Source organism: Balaenoptera acutorostrata, chromosome 9 (genome assembly GCF_949987535.1).
Source record: "Balaenoptera acutorostrata chromosome 9, mBalAcu1.1, whole genome shotgun sequence".
In the NCBI taxonomy this organism is placed as follows: domain Eukaryota; kingdom Metazoa; phylum Chordata; class Mammalia; order Artiodactyla; family Balaenopteridae; genus Balaenoptera; species Balaenoptera acutorostrata.
In genome coordinates this window covers 57,112,771-57,132,934 of record NC_080072.1, presented here as the reverse complement: position 1 = coordinate 57,132,934, position 20,164 = coordinate 57,112,771, and the positions used below count along the sequence as shown (strand labels likewise).

The 20,164-nt window shown below is 37.9% G+C and overlaps 1 long non-coding RNA gene across 1 annotated transcript in view; it reads left to right on the top strand.

The window, feature by feature from the left end:
* Positions 1–20,164, top strand: part of LOC103011000 (uncharacterized) — a 71,416-nt gene that overhangs the window by 27,178 nt on the left and 24,074 nt on the right. The window contains exon 4 of the long non-coding RNA XR_009009238.1: positions 16,658–16,920. This is a non-coding gene — a long non-coding RNA (uncharacterized LOC103011000). The remainder of the gene's footprint in view (positions 1–16,657; positions 16,921–20,164) is intronic.

The following is a 20,164-nucleotide window of genomic DNA, read 5'->3' as shown; positions in this document are numbered from 1 at the left end:
TCCAGGAAGCACAGAGAGTCCCATACAGGATAAATCCAAGGAGAAACACGCCAAGACACATAGTAATCAAGATATCAAAAATTAAATACAAAGAAAAAATATTAAAAGCAGCAAGGGGGGGCTTCCCCGGTGGCGCAGTGGTTGAGAATCTGCCTGCTAATGCAGGGGACACGGGTTCGAGCCCTTGTCTGGGAAGATCCCACATGCCGCGGAGCAACTGGGCCCGTGAGCCACAACTACTGAGCCTGCGTGTCTGGAGCCTGTGCTCCTCAACAAGAGTGGCCACGATAGTGAGAAGCCCGTGCACCGCGATGAAGAGTGGCCCCCGCTTGCCGAAACTAGAGAAAGCCCTCGCACAGAAACAAAGACCCAACACAGCCAAAAATAAATAAATTAATTAATTAATTTAAAAAAAGAAGAAAAAAAGCAGCAAGGGAAAACCAACAAATAACATACAAGGGAATCCCCATAAGGTTAACAGCTGATCTTTCAGCAGAAAATCTGCAAGCCAGAAGGGAGTGGCATGATATATTTAAAGTGATGGAAGGGAAAAACCTACAACCAAGATTACTCTACCCAGCAAGGATCTCATTCAGATTCGACACAGAATTAAAACCTTTACAGACAAGCAAAAGCTAAGGGAATTCAGCACCACCAAACCAGCTTTACAACAAATGCTAAAGGAACTTCTCTAGGCAGGAAACACAAGAGAAGGAAAAGACCTACAATAACAAACCCAAAACAATTAAGAAAATGGTAATAGGAACATACATATTGATAAATACCTTAAATGTAAATGGATTAAATGCTCCAACCAAAAGACATAGACTGGCTGAATGGATACAAAAACAAGACCCGTATATATGCTGTCTACAAGAGACCCACTTCAGACCTAGAGACACATACAGACTGAAAGTGAGGGGATGGAAAAAGATATTCCATGCAAATGGAAATCAAAAGAAAGCTGGAGTAGCAATACTCATATCAGACAAAATAGACTTTAAAATCAAGACTATTAAAAAAAAAAAAATCAAGACTATTAAAAGAGACAAAGGACACTACATAATGATCAAGGGAGCACTCCAAGAAGAAGATATAACAGTTGTAAATATTTATGCATCCAACATGGGAGCACCTCAATACATAAGGCAAATGCTAACAGCCATAAAAGGGGAAATCGACAATAACACAATCATACTAGGGGACTTTAACACCCCACTTTCACCAATGGGCAGATCAACCAAAATGAAAATAAATAAGGAAACACAAGCTTTAAATGATACATTAAACAAGATGGACTTAATTGATATTAATGGCCATTCCATCCAAAAAGAACAGAATACACTTTCTTCTCAAGTGCTCGTGGAACATTCTCCAGGATAGATCATACCTTGGGTCACAAATCAAGCCTTGGTAAATTTAAGAAAATTGAAATCATATCAAGTATCTTTTCCAGCCACAACACTATGAGACTAGATATCAATTCCAGGAAAAAAACCTGTAAAAAATAGAAACACATGGAGGCTAAAGAATGCACTACTAAATAACCAAGTGATCATTGAAGAAATCAAAGAGGAATTCAAAAAATAGCTAGAAACAAATGACAATGAAAACAGGTGACCCAAAACCTATGGGATGCAGCAAAAGTAGTTCTTAGAGGGAAGTTTATAGCAATGCAGTCCTACCTCAAGAAACAAGAAACATGTCAAATAAACAACCTAACCTTACACCTAAAGCAATTAGAGAAAGAAGAACAAAAAAACCCCAATGTTAGCAGAAGGAAAGAAATCATAAGGATGAGATCAGAAATAAATGAAAAAGAAATGAAGGAAACAATAGCAAAGATCAATAAAATTAAAAGCTGGTTCTTTGAGAAGGTAAACAAAATTGATAAGCCATTAGCCAGACTCATCCAAAAAAACAGGGAGAAGACTCAAATCAACAGAATTAGAAATGAAAAAGGAGAAGTAACAGCTGACACTGCAGAAATACAAAGGATCATGAGAGATTACTACAAGCAACTATATGCCAATAAAATGGATAACCTGGAAGAAATGGACAAATTCTTAGAAAAGCACAACCTTCCAAGATTGAACCAGGAAGAAATAGAAAATATAAACAGACCAATTACAAGCACTGAAATTGAAAATGTGATTAAAAATCTTCCAGCAAACAAAAGCCCAGGACCAGATGGCTTCACAGGAGAATTCCATCAGACATTTAGAGAAGAGCTAACACCCATCCTCTCAAACTCTTCCAAAATATAGCAGAGGGATGAACACTCCCAAACTCATTCTACGAGGCCACCATCATGCTGATACCAAAACCAGACAAAGATGTCACAAAGAAAGAAAACTACAGGCCAATATCACTGATGAACACAGATGCAAAAATCCTCAACAAAATATGAGCAAACAGAATCCAACAGCACATGAAAAGGATCATACACCATGATCAAGTAGGGTTTATCCCAGGAATGCAAGGATTCTTCAATATACACAAATCAATGTGATAAACCATATTAACAAATTGAAGAATAAAAACCATATGATCATCTCAATAGATTGAGAAAAAGCTTTTGACAAAATTCAACACCCATTTATGATAAAAACTCTCCTGAAAGTAGGCACAGAGGGAACCTACCTCAACATAATAAAGGCCATATATGACAAACCCACAGCCAACAACGTTCTCAATGGTGAAAAACTGAAACCGTTTCCTCTAAGGTCAGGAACAAGACAAGGTTGCCCACTCTCACCACTATTATTCAACATAGTTTTGGAAGTTTTAGCCACAGCAATCAGAGAAGAAAAAGAAATAAAAGGAATCCAAATCAGAAAAGAAGTAAAGCTGTCACTGTTTGCAGATGACATGATACTATACATAGAGAATCCTAAAGATGCTACCAGAAAACTACTAAAGCTAATCAATGAATTTGGTAAAGTAGCAGGGTACAAAATTAATGCACAGAAATCTCTTGCATTCCTATACTAATGATGAAAAATCTGAAAGAGAAATTAAGGAAACACAACCCAATCCAAAAATGGGCAGAAGACCTAAATAGACATTTCTCCAAAGAAGATGTACAGATTGCCAACAAACACATGAAAGGATGCTCAACATCACTAATCATTAGAGAAATGCGAATCAAAACTACAATGAGGGGGCTTCCCTGGTGGCGCAGTGGTTGAGGGTCTGCCTGCCAATGCAGGGGATACGGGTTTGGGCCCTGGTCTGGGAAGATCCCACATGCCGCGGAGCAGCTGGGCCCGTGAGCCACAATTGCTGAGCCTGCGCGTCTGGAGCCTGTGCTCCGCAACAAGAGAGGCCACGATAGTGAGAGGCCCGCGCACCGCGATGAAGAGTGGCCCCCGCTTGCCGCAACTAGAGAAAGCCCTCGCACAGAAACGAAGACCCAACACAGCCATAAATAAATAAATAAATAAATAAATAAATAAATAAATAAAAGAAAAGCAAGTAACAAAAAAAAAGAATGTACTAATTAAAAAAAAAAACTACAATGAGGTATCACCTTACACTGGTCAGAATGGCCATCATCAAAAAATCTACAAACAATAAATGCTGGAGAGGGTGTGGAGAAAAGGGAACCCTCTTGCACTGCTGGTGGGAATGTAAATTGATACAGCCACTATGGAGAACAGTATGGAGGTTCCTTAAAAAACTGAAAATAGAACTACCATAGGACCCAGCAATCCCACTACTGGACATATACCCTGAGAAAACCATAATTCAAAAAGAGTCATGTACCACAATGTTCATTGCAGCACTATTTACAATAGCCAGGATATGTGTGTCCATCTGCATTCTTATTCCTGTCCTGCCCCTAGGTTAGTCAGAACCTTTTTTTTTTTTTTTTAGATTCTATATATATGTGTTAGCATACAGTACTTGTTTTTGTCTTTCTGACTTACTTCACTCTGTATGACAGACTCTAGGTCCATCCACCTCACTGCAAATAACTCAATTTCGTTTCTTTTTATGGCTGAGTAATATTCCATTGTATATATGAGCCACATGTTCTTTATCCATTCATCTGTCAGTGGACAGTTAGGACATGCATTGGTTGACTAGCTTCTTCTTCACTTTTACCTTCCTAAATTTGTATCTACCCCCCCACCCAGAAATAATCAGCACTTTAATCTTTTTTTAAAAAATGTTTATTTATTTTTGGCTGCATTGGGTCTTTGTTGCTGTGCACAGGCTTTCTCTAGTTGTGTTGAGTGTGGGCTTTTCTTCATTGCGGTGTGCGGGCTTCTCATTGCGGTGGCTTATCATGTTGCGGAGCAAGGGCTCTAGGCATGCGGGCTTCAGTAGTTGTGGCACATGGGCTCAGTAGTTGTGGCTCGTAGGCTCTAGAGTGCAGGCTCAGTAGTTGTGGCACATGGGCTTAGTTGTTCTGTAGCATGTGGGAGAAAAAATCATATGATCATTTTAACAGAATGCCAAAATATTTTGATAACAATCACCATATATTTTTGATTTAAGCAAATCTTAATATGTTAAAGAATATTGATCTCAAACCAACAGCCAGTATTCTATTTAGCAGTTAAACATTAGAATCATTTTCATTAAAGTTAATAATTTTTTTTTTTAAACAAGGCTTGTCAACTTAGCTTTTTTTTTTTTTTAATTAATTAATTTATTTATTTTTGGCTGTGTTGGGTCTTCGTTTCTGTGCGAGGGCTTTCTCTAGTTGTGGCAAGTGGGGGCCACTCTTCATCGCGGTGCGCGGGCCTCTCACTATCGCGGCCTCTCTTGTTGCGGAGCACAGGCTCCAGACGCGCAGGCTCAGTAGGTGTGGCTCACGGGCCCAGTTGCTCCGCGGCATGTGGGATCTTCCCAGACCAGGGCTCGAACCCGTGTCCCCTGCATTGGCAGGCAGGTTCTCAACCACTGCACCACCAGGGAAGCCCTAAAGTTAATAATTTGAGTGTCATTACCATTATTTAAAATTTTCCTAGAAGTGCTAATCAATGCAGTAATGAGAAAAAGAAGTGAAGGAGGTATAAATATCTGACAGGAAGAGACAAAATTATCATTATTTAAAGATTATAAGGTTGCTTAAAAAACTATTAGAACTAGTGGGAGAGTTCAGAACGATTGGCAATTATGACAGCAATATTTAAAAATTAATAGTTTCCTTATGTATCAACAACAATTAGTTAAGATAATGAAAAAAAAGAGTCCATATCATGGCAATCAAAAATAAAATCAAAGTACCCAGTAATAAACTTAAAGATAAATGTGCCAATCTCAAAACTTTGCCATGGAATCTAAAAGGAGATTTGAATAAAGGGATAGACATTCTATATTACTGTACTGGAAGATTTAATATTATAAAGATATTAATTTTCCTCAAGCTAAGCCTATAAATTTAACAAAACCCCAACAAAAACACCTGGAAGTTTTTTAGAATGTGAAATAAATCTATTTTTTAGTTTATTTAGAAAAATCAACAAATGAAGAAAGCAAGCACATCTTTAGGAAGAATAGTAGTGAAAAGGCCTTTTCCTATCAGATATTAAAATAAGTCAGCAAGATAGAGTAATTAAAATATTACTGTTCTACGTAAAAAAATAGACAGCTCAGAAATATATCCAAGTACATATAAGAATTTAGTATATAATAAAGCTAGTGCCTCATTCAGTGGGGGGAGTGTTAAGATGACAGTCTAGGGGACTTCCCTGGCAGTCCAGTGATTAAGACTCCATCTTCCAGTGCAGGGGGCAGGGGTTCGATCCCTGGTCAGGGAACTATGATCCCACATGCCACGGTGCAGCCAAAAGTTAAAAAAAAAAAAAAAAAAAAGCTGTCTAGCTGTTAAAATAAACCCAAACTCACACACTACACTAAGATAAATTCCAGAAGGATTAAAAATTTTAACGTTAGTAGAAGAAAATACACAGGAATATTTACAAAACTTTGGAGTAAGGAATGATTTTCTACACATGAAACTAAAAGCAGAAAGTATAAAGGATGATAGATGTGATTATATAAAGTATAAAACTTTTATATAGGAAGATTTACCACAAACCAAATTAAAAGACAAATGACATTGGAGGAAAGTATCCTTAACCAAAGGTTTGTATCCTTAATGTTCAAAGACCTTCTTCAAATCAATAAAAGAAAAATGAAGATACACAACTGACCAGGAAAGGTATTTGACACAAGAAAAATCCTCAAATGCCCAATAAACATAAAAAGTTCAACTTCACTATCAGTCAAGAAGTACAAATTTAAACCATAAAGAAAAAAATAAGGATAAATATATCCATAATTAAGAGGAGTTTGGAGATTCAGGCCCTTTCAAACATTACTGGATACATAAACTTATACAGTTCTTCTAGAGGGTATAAAAGCCATAAGACAGGATTTATTCTTTAGTTTAGAAATGCTACTACTAGGAATGTACAGCGAAAAAATAATTAAGGGTATATATATATATATATATATATATATATATATATATATATCTCCTTAATATATAACATGGCACTCTCTATAATAATAAAGAATTGGAAACAACCTAAGTGTCCAAAAACAAGGGATGTATGCAGCCGTTTCAAAAGATGTAGAAGAATATTTAGGAACAAAAAATATTTCAGGAAATATATTTAAAATAACAAAGCAATAATGAAAATGCAGCCAGTAGGGGGAAAGAAGTTGTAACTTTGACAACCTGACACTAGAGTTCTGATAGGGAGGGACTATTTTGATTTAGCAGAATAACGTATCTCTTTGTAGTTTAGAATAAAGCAGAAGAAGCATTGAATTGCCTTGTGCAAAAGAGGATGGAAACTGGAAATGATTGCTTTGGAGTTTATAGCTAGAGGGGGTTGAATTTGGAAAATGAAAAAGATATTCATTACCTTCTCAGGGAGAGAAGCTGGACAGCTGTTGCTGCTGTACTGCCTCTGGAGGGATGGTCAATGAGAATTTTCCAGTGATATGAATGACTAATGGACTCTTAAAAGAACTGCTCTCTTAACATGCAGTTTCAAGTTATTCTCTAAGCTGAGCTTCAATATAAGCCATCCTTTCTTGCTCCCAAATTTTCCCTAAAAGTTTGCCAACACCACCTTGTTTAGGCCATATTTTGGGGAGAGAAGGGGTTGGGGAAATGTAGAAGGGACATTTCATGCCCAGAAAGTGAAATGAGCAGTGGAGATCAAGGCAGAAAATCAGAGCTAGAGGTAATCAAAAGAAACATATCCCCACTGTCACCTCCACAAAACCCCCCAAGAACCCTCAGAGATATTGGTAGGGACTTGGGCTTCACACCCTTTCATAGGACAGAGGTTTGAGCAGAATTCTTTTATATCTCAAAGGTTGGGGAGACCCATAAAGTGCATGCGATGAAGAAACTCAAGAGAAAATTCTTTAGAAGGATACACAGTATGCAAAAGTTACTTAAGATGCTAAAATTATGAGCATTATTTATTTTCCTCTTTTGCTCACCTGTATTTTGATTCTTCTATAATGCATCCATATTACTTATATAATTTTTAGAAATAAAAGTGTACTGAGGGAATACGTAAATCTACCAGAAAGCTGACTGGTGGTTGCCAGGGTCTGCAGGAAGGGAGGAATGGGAAGTGACTGCTTAATGGGTGTGGGTTTCCTTTTGGGGAGATGAAAATGTTTTAGAACTAGATAGAGGTAGTGGTTGTACAACATTGTGAATGTACTAAATGCCACTGAGTTGTTCACTTTAAATGATTAATTTTATGTTATATGAATTTCACCTCAACAGAGAAAAAAGAAAAAAATCTACTGAGGAGAAAAACATACAACATAGATCAGACTCCGTCACTCTTCTGCTTAAAATCCTTCAGGGACTTCCTAACTCTGTAGCATGGCAAACAAGGCTCTTCACGTCCTGGCCCTGCTGTTGCTCCGCCACAGCCACCCCTTCCTATAAACCTTCTTCTCCAGCCATACAAAACCATGTGCAGTGCTCTGAAAGGGCCTATTCTTTCCTGCCTTTGTATGGCTTTGCTTTTCTTGGAATGCCCTTCCCCTAGTTAGTTTCCACTCAACCTTCAAAACTCAGCTAAACATCTCCTCCTTTGAGAAGCTTTCCCTGATTTCATAGTCTTGGGTACCTCTTCCCTTATACCCCAAGAACCTTCTGGACATTTCTTTATTTTATCAGTGTAGGTGATTGTGAATCTTTGGAGGACCGGGCCTGGGCCATTCCTCTCTTTAGCTTCAAAAGTTGGCCCAGGACAGAAGCCACTATGAATGTAGAATGAATAAGAACAGACTTAAAATCACTGAAAATAACAACCTTTTCTAATGTAAACAGGTAGTTACCCTGGGCATGGAATTGAAAATGATTCAGAGATGTTTAACTGGCCTACTATGGTATTTATCATAGAGGAAGAGGATATCTTTTCTTTTTCTTCTTACTTTTTATGAATTATTTAGGAATTGAAGTATGATAAAAATTCTGAATGATAGGTTAATAAAAATGTCAATCTAATTAGCAAAATGGTCCCACATGGGGGATAGAGGGTTGCAGAATACTGATGGTTTTAGGAAAATGCCTAAAAACTCAATTACTCTTGCAAAAAAAAAAATCCAAAAACAAAAACAAAAAAACCATGATAGGTAATAGATAAAAAGAGATTTTTTTGCCATAAATAAATAAAAATTAAATAAATAAATTTAAAAAAAAAAAGAGATTTTTTTTTTTTGATACCTTGACTCAAAACTAAGTATAGTATTGCTATCTCAGGATGGTTTTTAAAAATACCTAAGTCTTATAAGATTTTAAATGAACCTAAGCTCCTAATGAAATCATGGATCTAGGCCAAAAAATGATCAATGGCTGCTAAAACTATTAGGTAAAATGTTGACGAGGAACATATGTATCAGGCTGGCAGCCCCTAAATCCACTGTTCAATCTTAGCATTTACTAAAAGTGGGACAGTCAGACATTAATTGCCTCCTGATAAGATGCAGTAGGAAGTACACTGCTTAAGAAACAGTCTTGCCGAAAGAATTGAACCTGAATTTAACGTCTCTAATCATCATGTTGTGAGAAATATAAAGGAAAGAGGAGCATGTTAGATGACCCCATTGAGGTATAAGAAATCAAGTCAAGAAGATGGGAAATTTGGGACTTCCCTGGCAGTCCAGTGGTTAAGACTGTGTGCTTCCAATGCAGGGGACACAGGTTCGAATCCTGGTCAGGGAACTAAGACCCTGCATGATGCAATGGTGTGGCCAAAAAAAAAAAGATGAGAAATTCTATAAGACAAATGACAATTTCTTCAATGAATAAGTTTTATGAAGAAAAAGGGAGGGGAAAATCAGAATTCAAGGAGACAAAGATTTGAGACATAAATCTTGAATAAGCAAAAAGATATTTTTGAGACAACCTAGGAAAATTTACATGGATTGGGTGTTGATATTATTAAGGAATTATTGTGAACTATTATGTTTGATAACAGTGATTATCACACCATTGTTCTTTTTTCTAAAGTTTATTTTTTATTTTATTGAGGTATAGTTGATTTACAACACACCATTATGTTTTTATTTAAGTTCTTATATTCAGAGATTGAAATGTTAATGGTGAAATGATATGATGTCTTGAATTTGCATTTAAATGCTTCCTAAAAACTGTGTGTTGGGGTAGATGAAACAATAATGCAGAATATTAATAATTGTTGACTCTGGATGATAACGGGCACATGGATTCATTATACTATTCCTTCCCCTCTCGTGTATGTTTGAAAATTTCCATAAGAAAAAGTTGTAAAGAATAAACCTAACATTCAACAGCCATGTGGCAATATTTATAAGCCCATCTACTGAGCCAAGACTATGTCACAGGAGATGGCATTGTTGGACCAATGAGAAGATCTTGGGCCTTGGAGTCAGAAAGTCCTGGGTTTGAATTCCAGCTCTGCTACTTACTAACCCTGTTAGGTTGGGCAAGTTACTCACTTCTCAGAATCTGTTTTCTCATCCGCAAACAGGGATAATAATACCTACTTCAGAAGATTTGCAGAATAAGTGAGATGATATACAGAGTGTCCATCACGTGCCCCACAGAATAAATACTCTGTGAATGTTAACTACCTTATACTAATCCAGTTATTTCCTTTATTGTTTTTTAAAAATAAATTTAAGTAATACTCCCCCAATTTTACTCTACAGAGGAAGGAATCACTGTTAGCAGTTTGGTGTTGGTATCTTTCTGGACTTTTTCTTTACATCTATAAATATATATAGGAATATGCATCTACATACATACAGTGTGGGTTTTTTTAAAACAAAAATGGAATCTTATATTACATATTATTTGGCAATTTACTTTTATCACGTTACAATATATAGTGTGTCTCTTTTTGTCAGTTCATGTGGTGCTTACATGTGATTCAATCAGTGTGCCATTCATATGCCTTTACTCCCAGGTATGAGCGTTTCTGTGAGATAGAATCCTACAGAATTGTTAGGTGGAAGAGTGTGTGTAGTGCATATCTTGATGGTATTACAAAATGGTCCAACTGCCCTTCTACAAGTTACTGAGTTATTTTCACATGAAGACCTCAATATTATCTATTTTCTATATATTTCTAAGTTGCATTCTGGAAGATATGTCCTTTCTGGTACCACTTATTTCTCAACAGGCTCTGAAAGTGTTCAGAGAATAAATGTATTTGATTAGCAAAAATCAGCCTCATGGAAAATAGTCAAGCTCCATTCTGCTATTTGTTCCTGTTAGAGGATAATGCACTGCATACTGTTTTCAAGGTGGAATGTAGTGGTGTATTGGATAAAATAAATGGGAGTCCTAGTTTTCTTTGTGAAAAGCCAGTGAACATTATTTGAGGCAGAATCCTGAGAGAAAGCAGGGAAATAAAACCTCCTCTCAAATGAGGTCTCAGTGAATGGCAGCCATGGAAAAGTAGATGAGTAAAGAAAGGGAAAGGAATGTCTGCCTTGATTCCCTGGGGAGTTCAAGATCTCACTTTCCCCCCATGTTGTTCTAGTGACTTTTAGAGAGGACAATTCTAGAGAAGGATGGTTTCAAAAAGAAAAGAAATCCAAATGGAATCCAATTTGGCCTTACTTATGTCAGAGCACCTGCCATGTGGTGTACAATAGTCCCAGGCAGAACTCCTAAGAAAGATCACTTTGTAAACCATCCTTCTGCTGTGGGAGTTCAACAACTGTCCTTTGTGCATGCAGCCCTCCCATCATCCCGCTATGGAGTTGCTGGTCCAAACCACTGTAGTAAGGTTTGGGCAAGAAGAAATTATTCCATTGTCTTTTAAAAGTTAGATCAATAAGGGTGATATCATTCATGACGTATGGCTTTCCTTGGGTCCCAGCTGTTCCAGATGTAGGAGATCATGTGCTACCCCATTGCTGGATATATTTCTCCAGCTCCATAGGCGATATGGGCACATAGAAAATGACCTGTGTCAGATGAGAATCTACTTAAGCCCCAAAAATGCTGACTTTTTTTTTAGGTGAAGTACAATCAACATTTTGCTTAGTGACTTCTAAAACAATGCATGTAAAAAAAATAAATGTCCCCGTCTTTCTTGGACTTAGAGTTAGGTTTTAAATACAAGGTACTAACTCAATTCATTGCATCTGACCTCCAGAACACTTTTTGTCTCTAATTCCTTTTTTAGTCCTGAATCAGTCTTTTGCCAACGACAGATGGGTCGACCACAACAAATGGACAGTTTGCACATGAGACTTAATGTACAACTCCTTGTTTGTTTTTCTTTGACAGGTAACTTTAATTATTTTGACAAATATTTAATGTGCCAGGTATTGTCCTAGGTGCTAAGGATAAAGCAGAATAAAACAACAAAAATTCTTGCCTTTGTGGGTTTACATGCTAGTTGGGAAGCTTCATTCATTCATTCACTCATTCCACAAGCATTTATTGATCTTCTAATACAACTCAGGCCTTAAACTACATACTGTGCCTAAATAGGATTTTATCCCTGCCCTCAGAGTCTAGTGGGAGAAGTAAGACATGCCCCCTGTCCTCCCCTGCTGCCCGCCATATACCCTCATATATAGAAAGTACAGAAGAGGGGTACCTCGTTCAGGTTGAGTGGTTCAAAGAATGTTTCTCAGAGAAACATGTAAACAAACAAGTAAGTTGAGGCTGGAAGAATGAACTGATGGGGGATAAAGGCAGACCTGGTGGTGATGAGACGGAGCATGGCATAGGGCCCGGGCCAGATGAGGAGACCAATGAATGCTGTTGAATGAATGAATGAAACTTCCCCAGGAGAGCATAAACTCCATGAGATATGTTCTGGGAACTGCAAGTTCCTTCCTGTGGCTGAAGTTTAAAGTGTGTGGGGATGAGAAGCAGGAGATGGGGCTGGGGAAGGAGGCAGGGTCGGGACTTGAGGTAGGTCTGGCTAAGGAGCTTTGTCCTGATGACAATTAGAAAATTTGTGGACCATTTTAAATGGCAATATGACATGGTCTGATTGTTTTATTCTTTTCTTAATAAAAATGTATTTAAAAAATTCCACAAATGACATATGTTTATTTTAGATGACTCTTATGGACTTTTTGTGGGAGCAATGATTTCATTATACTATTTTTGTAAATGGTACTTTGCACATCTCTTTCTGCTTCAAAGTGGAAAGACATTGGACCTGCCATACAGAAGTCTCTCAGTAAAGATTTGCTGTTTTTGAAATTCCATGGACACTGGTAAGTTGCAGTCAGCTTAGGTGAGGCCATGATCTGGCCCAATTGTGCCACTCCGAGAAACTGGAGCTTCATTACCTAACTGGGAATATTTAACAATTCCCCCTGCTGCATCATTGCCACTATGTTTTTTTATCTCCATTTTTTTCACTTTTTATTATGGAAAAATCCAAATATTAATGTATGTAAAAATAGAAAGGGTAGTATAAGAAACCCTCATATACCTACCACCCAACGTCAACAATTAACAACTTACAGCCAATCTTGTCTCATTTATATCCTTTCCTCTTCTCGACCACTGCATTATTTTGAAGTAAATCCAAGACTTCAGATCTTTTTGTATGTATCTCTAAAAGATAAGAACTTGTTTAAAAACATATCCATAATTATTACAGCTAACAAAATAAGGAGTTTTATTCTTTACAGTCATTAAATATACAGTCAGTGCTCAAATTCCAACTGTCTCTTTTTTTTAAAGTTGGCTTATTTGAATCATGAGTTAAAGTCCACATTTGTATTGGGTTGTATAAGTTTTCTTTAATTAATAGGTTCCCTCTTTTTCTTTTTTTTTCTTACCTTGCTTGTTATTTATTTAACTAAAGGCTCTTAACAGAATGGATAAGTTGAAAACAGCGCTTTAAGTGTGCCATTTTCCTTCATGCTCACCTTCACTAGGTTTTTTTTAACACCTGATAATTTTTAAGGTACAAAACTGTATCTCATTATTGCACAACATTCTTTTAATTTGCAAATCATGTCTAATGTTACCTTTTTTTATCCTGTCAGCTTTATCCAACCACTGAGACACATGGTGATCACACCATATACCAAAATGAGTTCTAGATGGAATAAAGTGTTACATATGAATAAATAAAACCATAAAAAACTAAAATAAAATATAATATTGAACATATTTTTGGAAAGGGAATATGTTACCTAAGCATAAAAGCAATGGAAAATATCACAAAGAAAAGTTATCAATAAAATCAAATATATGCTGTTAAAACTTTTTGGTCAACAAACACAAAATGAAAGGACAAATGATAAACTGGGTGGAGGAAATAGTTACCATCTATGAGAGACAATAGTTTAGTAGCTTTAATACACATGGTCTTGTCTAGATTGTCACTGGGTCCGGATGGGTCCACTCACAAGATGACACCAAGTCGAGATTCTTTAGACTCTATCTTCTTTTTTAAAAAATTTTTATTGGAGTATAGTTGATTTACAATGCTGTGTTAGTTTCAGGTATACAGCAAAGTGAATCAGTTATACATATACATATATCTACTCTTTTTTAGATTCTTTCCCCATATAGGTCATTACAGTGTATTGAGCAGAGTTCCCTGTGCTATACAGTAGGTCCTTATTTGTTATCTATTTTATATATAGTAGTTTATATCTGCTAATCCCAAACTCCCAATTTATCCCTCCCTCACCCTCCTCTTTGGTAACCATAAGTTTGTTTTCTACATCTGTGACTCTATTTCTGTTTTGAAAATAAGTTCATTTGTACCATTTTTTTAGATTCCACCTATAAGCAATATCATATGATCTGGAAGTTGTATTTTTTTCTCTAGATCTCCTGCCCCAATTATTCACTTGAGAAACTTTAAGAGTGAGGGTAAGATTCCTCACATTTAGTCCCTCTGTTCTGTCTGTTGGTTTCACCATCCTTCTGCTCTGTTGACCCCAGGAGCTCTGCTGGGCCACTGCTGACCTCCTTCCCACCACTGACATCTGTCTTTCTTCTTCTCTTCTAGCAATCAGGAAAACACTTTCTACTTCTTATGACTGACTACTTTCAAAGGAGCTTCCTGCAGAAGAGCTTCTGGGCCCCTCATGACCCAGTTAATTTTGTTAGACCACAGACCTTCTGTCCCTGAACTCACAAGCACTCTTAGGAGGAAGGAAGAAGGGTGAAAGTGCAAGTCAGAGGATGATCAGGCCCCTGTGGTAGCTAAAACTTTACCCTCTCTGACTCCCAGGATCTGCTGCATAAATTATTTCCTGGCCACAAGTGACAGAAGCTGATGCTGGCAGATTAGGCAGAAAAGGGATTTATTTAAAGGATATTGGGTAACTCATAGAATTGTTGGGAAGACTGGAGGAAACAATTTTGAGGCTAAGTTTCCAAGAAAATCCCCCCAAATTAGTAGCACAGCTGGCCTAATAAGCACACTGAGGCCAATGCCCTGTCACCACTCAGTAACTATATGCTGCCAGGAACTCAATTTGACCGCAGCCACTGCTGCCAAAGGCATCAGTGCTACTTCTGTACCAGGAACTCAACCTTACAGACCATTCCAGTTTCCCCAAACCACATAGCTCTGCTACCCCCCTCACCAGCAAAAGGAGTGCACTGTGCAGCCTTTCCCCTCTCACTGCCACTTTCTTCACCAGAATCTCACACAAATGCATCTGATTAGAGGAGCACAAGTCACATGCCTGTGTCCTAACTGCAAAGGAGGGGAACGGGAATGAGTATTTTGCATTCTAACTTAGTGGGACTCAGAAAGGGAAAATTCTCCTAACATCAGAAGGGTGTTCAAAAGGCAGTGGGTACCACAAGACAAGGACAAATGTTTACCAGAATGAATGACTTAGGCTGGGTATGGCATGGAGTGGTCACTTATAGATGGGGTGGCCTTATACCTTCTAATTAAAATATGGACTGAGTTATAATATGGAATGACATACAAAGTTATTTGTGGAGGCATTATTTTTAATAGCAAAAGATTGGAAACTATCCAAATGTTCAGTAATAGAGGTTTGGTTGAATAAAAATCGTGGAACATCAATACACACATGGAAGACAATGCACCTGAATGAAGGGGAAGGAATGATCTCTAGAATATATAAGTGAAAAAAGCAAAGTAGAGAATAATATGTATAGCACCTGTCTTTTCTGTAAGAAAGGTGGGGATATATTTATGGTTCAACCACAGAAATTGCCATTTTTGCTAATAAAATGGTTAATCTTTGGCAATTTCATACAATTCAACATAATACAGGGCAGAGGAGACAAGGATGGAAAAGAGACTTTTCTGAATATATTTATTATGCATTTTTTACTTTGGAATCATAAAAATGTGTTTTATGCATTCAAAATTAAATTTAATTTAAAAGGACAATTCCTAAGATTTTAAAACAAACCAAAAACAATGAACTTAACTGTATATGAAGTTAATTATGTAGCTGCACAGAGAAGACAATTATTTCAAGTGACTACAATATGGTATATTTGCTGTACATACATAGTGGAATATATTTTAAGGGAGAATAGAGCTGCAAAGAAATCTAACACTTCACTCAATAGTTATGTCACTAGTAGGTCTTTACATTAGTATTTTGAAACTATTTTTTATGTAGTGTAGCACAAAGTAATAAGTAATTATGTTAATGTTATTAGGAACCAAAATTTTTAGTGTAAGAGAAGAGAAATATAAAATCAAAGGCATTAATATAAATAGATTTTATTTATTTATTTATTTTGAACAGGATTGGGAGGGCTTTAAATGCCAGAATGAGGAGTTCAGATCTTTTTTTTTTTTTTTTTTTAAATAAATTTATTTATTTATTTTTGGCTGCGTTGGGTCTTCGTTGCTGTGCGCAGGCTTTTCTCTAGTTGTGGCGAGCAGGGGCTACTCTTCGTTGCGCTGCGTGGGCTTCTCATTGCAGTGGCTTCTCTTGTTGTGGAGCAGGGGCTCTAGGCGCGCAGGCTTCAGTAGTTTTGGCGCACGGGCTTAGTTGCTCTGCAGCATGTGGGATCTTCCTGGACCAAGGCTCAAACCTGTGTCCCATGTATTGGCAGGAGGATCTTAACCACTGTGCCACCAGGGAAGTCCCTAAATAGATTTTAATATTAAATTTGAATTAGAAATATCAGTATATGCTTATGATTTTTTTCTTCTATTTCTATACTTTTCAGAAAGGCCTAGAAGCATTAAAACCCCATGGACAATGGGCAAACTCTAGTGCCCAGACTGTGGTCCCTGAATGACATTCGGCATTTAAAGGAACCAGGATCTTCCATGGCTGATTCCAAGTTTGGGGCAGTATATGTACAAGATAAGGTTTACACATCTTGAGGAGCCCAAAACTATGAAGTTACCAAAGATCGGTGTGTTTTATCAAAAGGACTCAAGAGCCAACATGAAGGGGCTCCAAATGGTCAAAGATGGGATAATTCAAGTACGTAAAAAAGTAGTGATTGAATTTGATTGAAATACATAGAATATGCAAAGACCTAATGAGTTCATGGGCGGGTGGGGTGGAGGAGTGTCTTAACAAATTAACAAACTCTTGGGTAACATTGGTGATAAGTAGGTCACAGACCTTACTCTGAAAACTGGCAATTTAAGAGAAATAAGTAAGCATTATCCTGCTTTTCCAATTCAATCTGCATTTCAGGATGACCAAGTAGCCCTAATTAATGAGGAAAAGTTCTTCCTTACACACAATTCCCAGCTAATAAATGTGAAAGGAATGACAGAATCAGAAAAATCACCATTTTATAATCCTAATGATATAATTTAAGGCAAAGATCAATAAAGGATGAAAGCATTAGATGAAAGGCTTCAAGCCCGTTTCATGTTGCTGAACTCTTTTAGCTTTTGCTGGTCTGTAAAACTCTTTATCTCTCCTTCAACTCTGAATGATAGCCTTGCTGGGTATTTTTGGTTGTAGGTTTTCTCCTCACATCACTTTTTTGGGAGCTCATTCTATCAAGAGGCCACTGGTGCTGGCAGGCACCATTTTGGAGTCCTCCCTATAGCTTATTAGTCCCAGGACCTGGAGGGGCCCACCAGCTGGTGGGCACCAGTCCTGGGATTTCACAGGCTAAGTAGCTAACTGCACAGCTGGCCTGCTGGTGGGTAGAGCTGTGTCCCTGCATTTCGGAGCATGTGAGATTTTGTGTGTGCCCTTTAAGAGCGGAGTCTCCATTGCCTAGAGCCCTCTGGCTCTCTTGAAAGTAAGCCCCACTGGCCTTCAAAGCCAAACGTTCAGGTGGCCCCATCTTCTTGTTGCAGGACCCCTGGGCAGGGGCTCAGACCACTTCCTTCTTGGGGAGAACCTCTGCAATTGTAATTAACCTCCCATTTGTGGGTTTCCCACCTGGGGGTACGTGTCTTGAGTATAATGCGACTCCACCCCTCCTACCTGTCTAATTGTGGTTCCTTCTTTATATCTTTAGTTGTAGAAGATCTTTTCTGCTAGTCTTCAAGTAGTTCTCATCAATAGTTGCTCTGTAAATAGTGGCAATTTGGTGTGCCTTGGGGAGGAAGTGACCTCAGGATCTTCCTACTCTGACATCTTGGCACTTCCCTAGAAAAACAGCTTATGGAGAACTTTACAGTGGAGAGATCTAGCTGACACCACCTGAATCTGCTGATCAATCTTAACTTCCCTAAGAGTGGGACCACCAGAAAATATGTGCTTCTTGAGATGCCCCCTTATGGAAAACAGAACCTGAATCTAACAAGCCTTTTAGAACTAACCTCCAGTTTACATGAAATACAGGAGGTAGAGGCTCAGGTTTAAGTGATGCCACAAGGACATAAATGGATGAATTCAGAATATAGGATAGTCTATAGAACAATTGAACTAGTTTAATCAAGAAGTCAATGGCATAAAGAAAAATAAAAACTTGGGGCAAGGTGGGGAGAAACTGTTCTAGATTATAAAAGACTCAAAAGACATAGCCATCAAGTGCAGTGTGTGGACCTCATCTGGATCCTGATTCTAAGGAGCCAACTATAAGAAATATATTTCTTTAGATATTAGGGAACTGTGAAAATGGTCTAAGAATCAGATGATATCAAGGAATTACTACTATTGTTAGGTGTATTACTGGCACTGTGGCTATATAAGAAAATATTCATATATTTTATTTTATTTTATTTAAAAATAAAACCCCAAAACCTTCAGGTTCTTTTTTTTTTAATTTTATTTATTTATTTATTTATTTTATACAGCAGGTTCTTATTAGTTATCTATTTTATACATATTAGTGTATACATGTCAATCCCAATCTCCCAATTCATCCCACGACCACCACCCCCACCCCGCTTTCCCCCCTTGGTGCCCATACGTTTGTTCTCTACATCTGTGTCTCTATTTCTGCCTTGCAAACTGATTCATCTCTACCATTTTTCTAGATTCACATATATGCGTTAATATACGATATTTGTTTTTCTCTCTCTGACTTACTTCACTCTGTATGACAGTCTCTAGATCCATCCACGTCTCAGTAGTTGTGGTGCACAGGCTTAGTTGCTCCATGGCATGTGGGATCTTCCCAGACCAGGGCTCGAACCCATGTCCCCTGCATTGGCAGGCGGACTCTTAACCACTGGGCCACCAGGGAAATCCTCCCTTTTTGCTTTTAATAATTTTTCTTTGTCTTTAATTTTTGTCAGTTTGATTACTATGTGTCTCAGCATGTTTCTCCTTGGGTTTATCCTGCCTGGGACTCTCTATGCTTCCTGGACTTCAGTGGCTATTTCCTTTCCCATGTTAGGGAAGTTTTTGACTATAATCTCTTCAAATATTTTCTCTGGTCCTTTCTCTCTCTCTTCTCCTTCTGGGACCCCTATAATGTGAATGTTGATGTGTTTAATGTTGTCCCAGCTCTCTCTTAGGCTGTCTTCATTTCTTTTCATTCTTTTTTCTTTATTCTGTTCTGCAGCAGTGAATTCCACCATTCTGTCTTCCAGGTCACTTATCCATTCTATGCCTCAGTTATTCTGCTATTGATTCCTTGTAGTGTATTTTTCTTTTCAGTTATTGTATTGTTCATCTCTGTTTGTTTGTTCTTTAATTCTTCTAGGTGTTTTTTCTTTAATTCTTCTAGGTCTTTGTTAAACATTTCTTTCATCTTCTCAATCTTTGCCTCCATTCTTTTTCCGAGGTCCTGGATCATCTTCACTCTTGTTATTCTGAATTCTTTTTCTGGAAGGTTGCCTATCTCCACTTCATTTAGTTGTTTTTCTGGGGTTTTATCTTGTCCTTCATACGGTACATAGTCCTCTGCCTTTTCATTTTGTCTATCTTTCTGTGAATGTGGTTTTCGTTTCACAGGCTACAGGATTGTAGTTCTTTTTTCTTCTGCTGTCTGCCCTCTGGTGGATGAGGCTATCTAAGAGGCTTGTGCAAGTTCTTGATGGGAGGGACTTGTGGTGGGTAGAGCTGGGTGTTGCTCTGGTGGGCAGAACTCAGTAAAACTTTAATCCACTTGTCTGCTGATGGGTGGGGCTGAGTTCCCTCCCTGTTGGTTGTTTGGCCTGAGGCGACCCAGCACTGGAGCCTACAGGCTCTTTGGTGGCGCTAATGGCAGACTCCGGGAGGACTCACACCAAGGAGTACTTCCCAGAACTTCTGCTGCCAGTGTCCTTGTCCCCCCGGTGAGCCACAGCCACCCCCCGCCTCTGCAGGA